The 10,000-nt window shown below is 43.5% G+C and overlaps 1 protein-coding gene across 2 annotated transcripts in view; it reads left to right on the top strand.

Annotated features, from left to right (window-relative positions):
* klhdc8b (kelch domain containing 8B) overlaps positions 1-10,000 on the top strand; it is a 104,360-nt gene that overhangs the window by 76,093 nt on the left and 18,267 nt on the right. The gene's annotated exons all lie outside the window — the stretch shown is intronic.

Genomic DNA, 10,000 nt, shown 5'->3' with positions numbered 1-10,000 from the left:
CTCTTCACCTCCTGGAGTAGATTCATAGTTATAGTGGTGTGGAGGATTGGTGTTTGTATAGATTTATATTTAATAAGGATCTTCAAGAACTCAGACATACTCCTGATTTAAAATATCTGCAGAGGGTTTCTTTCAAACAGCTCTCTTGACATGGGTGAATCTAGTGAATCATTGGTGAATATAGCACAATGGATGTTCATGTATGTAAATACAAAGACAAGCACAAGAATAACACATTTGTCTCTCTCTCTTGCTCTCTCTCTGTCCAGGGCTGTACACTAACATTTTTTTCCAGGAGCACTTGTGCGCCCAAGTTAAAAAATTTAGGAGCACAGACAAAAATTTGGGCGCACAGTCAGTTCTGTACTTAACTTACACATAATCTAACATTACACTGCAGCTAACAGTTAAACATGCCAGTGCACCAATTGCGAAGATTAAGAATGACTGACAACATTTAGGCTACAGGAAACTAAACCTAACCATTTTAAACCTACTTTATTTTCAGTCTGTTCTTTTTTCCTACATTTTGTTAATGTAAAATAATATAATACATTGCCATATTTGCATTCAGCCTGTATATCAAGTATCCTGCCAAATGTAGGCTAATTTATTTATTTGTGAATCCATCTGTAGCTAATCCAAATATGCCTATGGTAACTTAGCTGACTGCATACTGAATACTACTACTAAAACAGTCCATTTGCTCTTCCACAAAACCCAACATAGTCTAATCAAGGATATATTTTTTTTTATACTTTTATTTTTTATTTGAAATATCTGCATTGATGGGGGCAGTTAGGCAAACGTTAGGCCTACTTTCGTTTTGCACTTCAGCTTGTATTCAGTGTAAGCAAACAAGAATGCGTGGAAGCCTGGAGTTGTCAGTAGCGTTCTACCTTTGAATAAAATGGGAGTATTACGGGAGGCTACTTTTGTGCCTTTTCGCTAAAGCTATTTGCATATTGCAGCCAATACGTCAACTGGGCTAAAAGGCTTGTTAGGTTACCTTTCCTTCTCTCACTGCCTTCTCAGAATCTCATCCTGTTCGTCCTATATCCGATGAATTCGGTGGATAGAAGAACTAATTTCTTCAATCTTTGCATCTTGGCTGGCTAGTCTAACTTTCCACTTTTTCTGCGTGCTCTTGGATTTGATAGAAGCGACTACTAGCGAGTCACAACGCGAAACTGCTAACGTTGATGGGAGGTGTAGTTTTTATGCTGCATTCGCGACGTGATTCTATGGTTTGCACCAGTAATGTTTCTCGATGTTGCGGTGTATTTTGTAGACAAACATTGACATGGTTAGAAGTAATTCGCACCAGTGCGCCTAAATATTTTTTTGCACTCGCACGCCATCATTTTTACTCGCATGTGCGAGTGAAATGGGCGCACTGTAGAGCCCTGTCTCTGTCTCACACACACACACACACACACACACACACCACATTAACACAATCCATACTCAATCACACACAAACACAAAAACAATATATTACTCACACACGCACACAAAACAACACCAACACATCATTCACAAACACACAACATCAATAAACATGCAAACATCGCCTGAAGACAGACAGACTGGAATGTACACATCTCTATGTATTTAGAGACATGGGTCTGCCTGCCACCCACTGAATACGTGCAATCAGCGGAGGATAGCATGGTGTGTTTTGTGCTGTGAGACAGGCAGGCATTGCATGTCAATTTAGCATTCCAGTACTGCCCTACATTATGAATCACCCATCCATATCGGGATGGAACAGAATGCTTAGTGTCTTTCACCTGTGTGTGTGTGTGTGTGTGTGTGTGTGTGTGTGTGTGTGTGTGTGTGTGTGTGTGTGTGTGTGTGTGTGTGTGTGTTTGAGTGAGAGAGAGAAAGAGAGAGAGAGAGAGGGAGGAAGAAAATGACTTAAGGAAAGCAATCGATTTTTATCCCTTATCTTTTATGACACCAGCCCCTTTCATTCACTGACACGTTCTTGTCTAGACCCAGATTAAACCTTTATGGCCCACATTTAAATCCCCTTCCCTTTGGTGGCATAGGTTTAATTCCAGCATTCACAACCACACATTAATAGAGATAGAAAGTGAGAGAGAGAGAGAATGAGAGAAGAGAGAGAGAGAGAGAGAGAATGAGAGAAGAGAGAGAGAGAGAGAGAAGAGAGAGAGAGAGGGGAGAGAATGAGAGAAACTAGCCCCTCTGTCACAAAGCTCCTTATCAAGTCGAGGTTGTTTTTGCTCTCCTTCCTCTCTAAAATATTTCTTATCTCTGCCTGCTCATTTCCCCGAGTTTTTATTGGCACCGTGTCCGGCCCCTAGGGCTGCTGGCTCAAACTCGCGTCCATGGCGATGGCCACTGCTGATAATGCGACGTGCGGAAGTGTACAGTGAGCCAGAGCTCTGAGGAGAGCCGCATTGCATTCATATTAGAGACGCACATCCTCATCGTGTGCAATCTCATCATACATTCACTCACACACACACACACACACATAAACACACACACACACACACACACACACACACACACACACGCGCGCGCGTGTGCCCACGGTTTTCAGGGAAGCCTGTTAGCTGTAGCTATATAATTCATCATTATAAAAGACACACTTCTGGCATTGAGTAGTCTAGAAGAGAGAGAGAGAGAGAGAGAAAATCAATAGAAATAAAAATAAAATCCTCCATCCTCCATAAAATCCTCCATTCCAAAAGGCCTTCACTGGATGTTGTGTTATGCACTGAAGCACCATGGTTATAGACACCTGTCTGAAGGACTTCACTGTCAGCCAACTGCTGTCGTGTGCTGTAGCCTTGGTCATGCCGGCCGGCTCGGCACCACTGTTGTTGTGTGCTGTAGCCTTGGTCATGCCGGCCGGCTCGGCACCACTGCTGTTGTGTGCTGTAGCCTTGGTCATGCCGGCCCGCTCGGCACCACTGCTGTTGTGTGCTGTAGCCTTGGTCATGCCGGCCGGCTCGGCACCACTTACGAGGGTGGGGCACGGGAGGGGGTTGTAACCTGATTCTTTTTATGTCCTGTGTATGTTTTAATCAGGAGCATTAGCATTTAAATATGCCCATAAAAATTCACTACTGTCATTCGTGCAGTTAATGGAAGCTCCCACTCAGCATGCACCCCAGTGTACACTGTATGTGTGTGTGTGAGAGAGAGAAAAAGAGAGAGAGAGTATGAGTGTGTGTGTGGGAGTATGCAAGTGTGTTTGTGTGTGTGTGTGTGTGTGTGTGTGTGTGTGTGTGTGTGCGCGCGCGTGCATGTCCATGCGTGTTTGGCTAGCACATCCACGGTCGGCGTTAATGGAAGCCATTCTGTGTGAAGCCCTGTCTGTGTGTGAGTGGCAATCTGTAATTCCATTATCACCTTCCCCATTACAGCGGAACACGAGGATAATGTGTCCGTGTGTAATTACCAGCCCACGATTTACAAGCCATCTCCTCAATTACGCATCTGCACGGCTCCCCTCCACTCCGCTCGGCTACCACATCCGCCCCACTGATTCCCTGTGACATGTAACTGACCACCGCATGCTATATCTACGCTATATCCACGCATATCCATGCTATATCCACCTACGCTACATACCAGCTTTATCCATGCTATATGCACATCATATGCACGCCATATACATGCTGAATACCAGCTTTATCCACGCTATAGCCACACTATAACCATGCTATATATACTGTATAGCCACGCTATATATACGCTATATACAGTACAAGTTATATCCATGCTATATATCTACGATATATCCCCGCTATATATACACTATATACGTACATGCTATATCCACACTAAACCATACTATATACACACTAAATACACGTTATATCCACACTGTAACCATGCTATATGCTATATCCACGCTATATACAGTACTGTATATGCTATATAACCACGCTATATTTACGCTATATACACTAGTATATACACACTATATACACGCTATATACACACTATATACACACTATACACACGCCATACACGCTATACACACACAGTATACACAGTATACATCAGCTGACTGGGCAAGCTTAGGGGACTGGGAGTGGGAGTGGGCTGTTCTTATGTGCTTGATTGGGTGTTCATGTAGTTTCTGATTGGTGTGTCTGGATGGATGTGGGTGTGGTGCATGTGTGTGTGTATTTGGGTGTGGTTGTATATTTGCTAGTAGTTTTTTTTGTATATGTTAAAGAGGGTGCTCGCGTGTGTGGTTGTATAGTGTATGTGTTTTCCAGTATACATGTATGTGTGTAGTGTACCCTTTTGCATTTGCAGTGTTCATATGTCGGTGTGTGTGTATTCACTAGGTGCACACTTGGGAATATGAGCATAGACACTTAAGTGCTCCGAGTGTGTTTCACAAGTGTTTCTTTGTTTTTGTTTATGTTATTTTTCAACGGCCACATTTAGTTGTGCTAGATTACACTGTCCTTACCTCTAAATCAAGTGCAGTGTGAAGTCATACTCAACTTTCTTCACTGAAGAGCCTGCCTCAGAGATGAGCAGCTTAATTATCAGAGTCGGGCTGCCTCACCAAAGTTAGCCTCGGAGACCAACTTACGGAGAGAAGAGCGTCAACATTAAGATTCAGTGCCATATCTTCTCAAAAAAAATATTGTGCCCAGGAGCACCCTCTGAGCTGCTAAAACTGAATATATATATATATATATAAATATATATATATATATATATATATATAAACCGCTCATGAAGAGGGCCATTGCCGGCGTATGCTTCTCATTCTCTCTCTCTCTCTCTCTCTCTTTCCGCATTCCCCCTTCTTTATTTCTTTTTCTCCTGCTGCTTGGTGGTGTCTTCCCCTCTCTTTCTCTCTCCACCTCAGCGTGTAAGGGGAATAAGCCCTCTGAGTTTCTCCTACTCATTTATTTATCAGTACAGAGAGATGGAAAACTCCTCAGCGACCTGCTTTTCTTTATCTAGCGTTTTTTTTAGGATGTCCTGCTGGCTGGCTGGCCATTTGTTTCTTTCTTTTCCTCTCTCTCTTTCTTTTCTTTTGTTAGCACACACACACACACACACACACTTGCATACTCCCACACACACTCATTCTCTCTCTTTCACACACACAAACATGAACACACACACACACACACACACACACACACACACACACACACACACTTTCTCACAAACTGCCTGCTGTACTGATAAGCTCACTGGTATAAACCAAGGACTTAAGAGTGCTTGCTGCATCATCACTGTGTTTCTCCTCAGGCTCAGAGTTGGTCTGCCACCACCTCAAGCCTCCGCTATCCCATAAATCCCCTCTCACCACGGACACAATTCTGATCCCCTCCTGCACTGCCACGGCCGCTCTACTACCCCCCTGCCCCTCACCAAGGGACGCCATCCTGGCTCATCCTGTACTTACTGTAAACACTCTGCCAAAGCCCACTTGATCACCACTGGACCCTGTGGTGGAGCATTAGTGCTGTGGGTGTGGGAAGCCTTCACCCTGTGCCTCACAGGGCGGGCGGCTTGCTTCTCGCTTTAGTGGTCAGGCAGACCGCTAAGGAGGAGAGGCGGTGGAGAGCGTGCTGTTCTCATCTCTCATCTTAGTCGATGAAATATTGAGCTGCACAACGAGTTCTAATTATCAGAGAGAGAGAGAGAGAGAGAGAGAGCAAGCAGAACAGAACTTCAGTGTTCTACTTTTGCCAAAACGCCTCTATCTCGTCCTTGATTGTGGTAAGATTTAGTCCAGAATGTTCTGTGACAATGCCGTAATTCTCAGATGTCTGATAAACGTGGCACAGTGAGATGTCTTGGTGATATATTTCAGCTCATAACTTATTTCATTGGGATTTTACAGCCTCACACAGCAATGTTTGTCACGATTTCCTGTTTTAGCCTTTCTCCCCAAAGTACTGAATAAAGCCTCAAGTGCTTTGTGAAAAGAAAAAAATCAACAAAATCACACAATTTAATTTAAGAGCGGCTCTGTCAAAATTGCAGTTTGGACTATCAATAAAGGAATATTGCGGTTTAGTGAGCCGATGCATTTGATTGATGTGTGAACTGTGTCGAGCTATGAGCCAACCTTAGGGAGCTGTCTCTGCCAATACCTGGTTTTGTGGGAAGAAAATGTGTTTTTATGTTGAAAATTGTACAGGATGGTATAGATTGCAGGTTGTTTTGATTGATTTTGTTTTGACTGACTCTATTTACAGTATGCATACTTCAACATTAGTTGTTGTTTTAGTAAAAGTTGGTAAAAGCACTGGTTTGCATCAGTGTTGTAAGTGAAACCGTGAGTGTTGGTATCTAGACTGAGACTCAGCCAGTGCTGCTGAGTGTTTTAAAGTAGAAGGGAGGTTTGGTCCACAGGCATCAACACCTGGTGCAGTGTCCGTGCGCTGTAAAAGGGATCATTTATAAGCATGGCGTGTGGGATCGGCCCGCTGGCCCATCTGAGATCAGGCAGTATTACAGGGGAGGGCTTTGATCTTTCAGATCGACCCACAGCTACGGGGCGCTCCCCTCTCTCTCACACCTTCTCTCTATCTCTTTCTTTCCCTCCCTCCCTCTCTCTCTCTCTCTCTCTCTCTCACACACCTCCTCTATCTGTTTCTCTCTCTCTCTCCAGCACCACCTCCCTCACTCATATAAACACACAGTGTCAGCATTCATTCTGCATTCTCTACTTCATTCTCTCTTCATCGCACTTTAAAATACCGGCCCTGGAACTCCCTTGATTGACAGCTTGTTGACTTTGTGTGTTGGTTTTCTTCTCCTTACATCTCTGTATCTGTGTACAGGCCACATGCTGTTATGGCAGAAGATCTCAACGTCTGCGTGTATCCAAGTAGTTTTAGTGGTTGCATTTGCTTGTGTCTGAGCATGTGCAAATAGTCGTACCTGCATTGTACCTGCATTAATGCACATGTATGCGTGCGTGCAGGCGTGCGTGCGTGTGTGTGTGGTTGTGCGTGTGTATATTGGTGTATATGTTGGCGGGTGTTTTTACCATAAGCAGGTTCCATCTCCATAGGCAGGTTCCATGCCCATAGGCAGGTTCTATCCCCATAGGCAGGTTCCATCTCCATAGGCAGGTTCCATGCCCATAGGCAGGTTCTATCCCCATAGGCAGGTTCCATCTCCATAGGCAGGTTCCATGCCCATAGGCAGGTTCTATCCCCATAAGCAGGTTCCATCTCCATAGGCAGGTTCCATGCCCATAGGCAGGTTCTATCCCCATAGGCAGGTTCCATCTCCATAGGCAGGTTCCATGCCCATAGGCAGGTTCTATCCCCATAAGCAGGTTCCATCTCCATAGGCAGGTTCCATGCCCATAGGCAGGTTCTATCCCCATAGGCAGGTTCCATGCCCATAGGCAGGTTCCATGCCCATAGGCAGGTTCCATCTCCATAGGCAGGTTCCATCTCCATAGGCAGGTTCCATGCCCATAGGCAGGTTCTATCCCCATAGGCAGGTTCCATCCCCATAGGCAGGTTCCATGCCCATAGGCAGGTTCCATGCCCATAGGCAGTGTCAGTGTCTGTGGATGCGAGTCACAGTGAGAAGCTCCAGCGCACTGCCCTCTCCCCAGCCCCTCCATCTGCTCGGTCTGATAGCATATTCATCACACGCTCACATCAGAATAACACAAAAGAGAAACAAATAATAGAGCAGAACACTACTGAGAGACACAACACATACGCACACACACACACACAAAACACACACACTTGCACAAAACAAAACACACACATACACAAATACACACAGACACACACATACACACGCACAGGCACATCCACGTGCACACACACACGCACACACACTTATACAAACACGTACAGAACAAAAAAACACACATACACACACACTCACACACATACACATACACACACACACACACACACACGCACAGACACATACACACACACACACACACACACACACACACACCCAAACACATTAACACACCCAAATGAAAAACAAAACAGGAATCAGAATGATGTCTATGACTTGCCTTGTTCAGCAGCAAAGTTTTTTTTTTGTTCACTTTGCCCCATTCAGACTGTGTAAAATGATGTAAAATGATGTGTGTGAACAATAGAAGCTGAACACTGCTCTTTCATCATCTCAGCCCACAGCTCAACACCCCTCCCCGTATACAGGCAGCCTGGCGTGCCTTCTGCACTACACTGCGCTGTATGGATCGGAAGAGAGAGAGAGAGAGAGAGAGAGAGAGAGAGAGAGAGAGAGAGAGAGCATCTTTTCATATACATTTTTAATCATCTCTGACAGGGAAGCAGTACCAGGCCCATTATTATCCCAATATGGGCTTACAAGAGAGTGAATGGACCGCAGACAAAAGACTGGGATTACAATAAAGTACTATATATGTGTGGCTCCATACATTTTACATTGTCAGGGCTGTGTGACCTGCTAGAATCTACGTCACTGACTGACAATCAGTTGACCCGGGTTTGATTACTGCCGTTGCGACTCCGTGTCGCTTTGGATAAAAGCGTCTTCTAAATATCAGTCCCCTTTAACTTTGCACACTCTTATCTATCATTCTGGATGTGTTTTCTTTTTTGAAAATCTAACCTGTACTGAAAACTTGACTGATGGATGAAAGTTTAGGAGAGCATGTGTAAATGTGATTGACAAGGCAAGAGGTTGTATTTATTGTTCAATCATTCGTCAAAATTTCAGAGGATAAAATATTGACTCAGTGTACAATGGCCTTAAAGGATAATTCCGGTATTTAGCACTTTGAGTCCCTTTTCTGGTTTGTTTTGGATGAACTAGAGTGGTTAGTGGTGTTCATTGATGATTAAAAACAAATATATCAGCGCAATGTATGATTCGCAAACATAGGCGAACGTTGGCCAACAGTTTTCTGTTTGCCTTGAGTTTTCGGCGAACGTTTGCAAACAATCGCAAACAGTCTGCTAGGTAGAACTGGACGGAAATGGACGTGAGCTTGATGAAGGTAACAATGCGATTACCGCTACAATAGAATGTTACAGTTTTTCTTAGTCGCTTTGGTGCTTTTCTCAGATCACAATGAAAATTCTCATAACTATTAATTCAACCTCCACAACATTTAGTCATTTGTGCACATCATAGTAGCAATTTCTCCTTCCTCTGAACAAATTGCAAATACTTTTGGACATATATCAGTTGCTTTCATACAATTCTCTGCTGTTTTATAACATTATCATTTGCTTATGTCATGTCAGTCAAAATGAACTATACTTATGGATGCTGAATAGTCATTCCCAATCAAACTAATAGTCTTCATTTCATTGTTTGAGTCATTTCATACAAAATTGGTGAACTAGTTATCAAATTCTGCCACAATGCTGTAGAATTGCAAAGAGCATATACAGTAAAAATGTGAAACTTACGTATTCAGTGTCTTGTACTCACTTACTCTCCTACTGTAACTACAGCAATTTGTAACTTTACTGTAGTTTTCAAATGGCTGTACAAGTGTATAGTGCTGTCTTGAGCATGTTCAGGTAGTGTCACCGAGTTCTGACCTTTTTTTGCATTGGAAAACACTGAGAGAATAAACTGTCATAATGAAAACATGACAAAGCCATTTAAATATCTTGTTCATAAACGATGGTGTCAAGACTTTTCATTTTGATGACACTGACAGTTTCATTGACATGAATACTTGCTTTTGAGGAATGGACTATCCATTTTGAGCAAGTGATGTGCTTTTGCAGGTTATCCACTAGGTTTTGCAGTTTGCACTAATTGTTTTGAGAAATGCACTAACTGCTGTGCAAATGTTAATAGTGATGTGAAAAAAGCACCAAAGCGACTGAGAAAAACTGTAACTCCAAATCATTCAAATTTAACTGTTCAAGGAAAACATGTTCACCACGAACGTTTGCCACTGTTTGCCAAATTTGAACACACACTAGGCTATAGTGGAGCGGGGGACCGGAAAGCAGGCATGTTGTGGTAGGAAAAGCTGTGG

The sequence above is a fragment of the Alosa sapidissima genome, chromosome 7, assembly GCF_018492685.1.
Source record: "Alosa sapidissima isolate fAloSap1 chromosome 7, fAloSap1.pri, whole genome shotgun sequence".
NCBI lineage: Eukaryota > Metazoa > Chordata > Actinopteri > Clupeiformes > Clupeidae > Alosa > Alosa sapidissima.
This window is presented reverse-complemented; position numbering and strand designations above follow the sequence as displayed.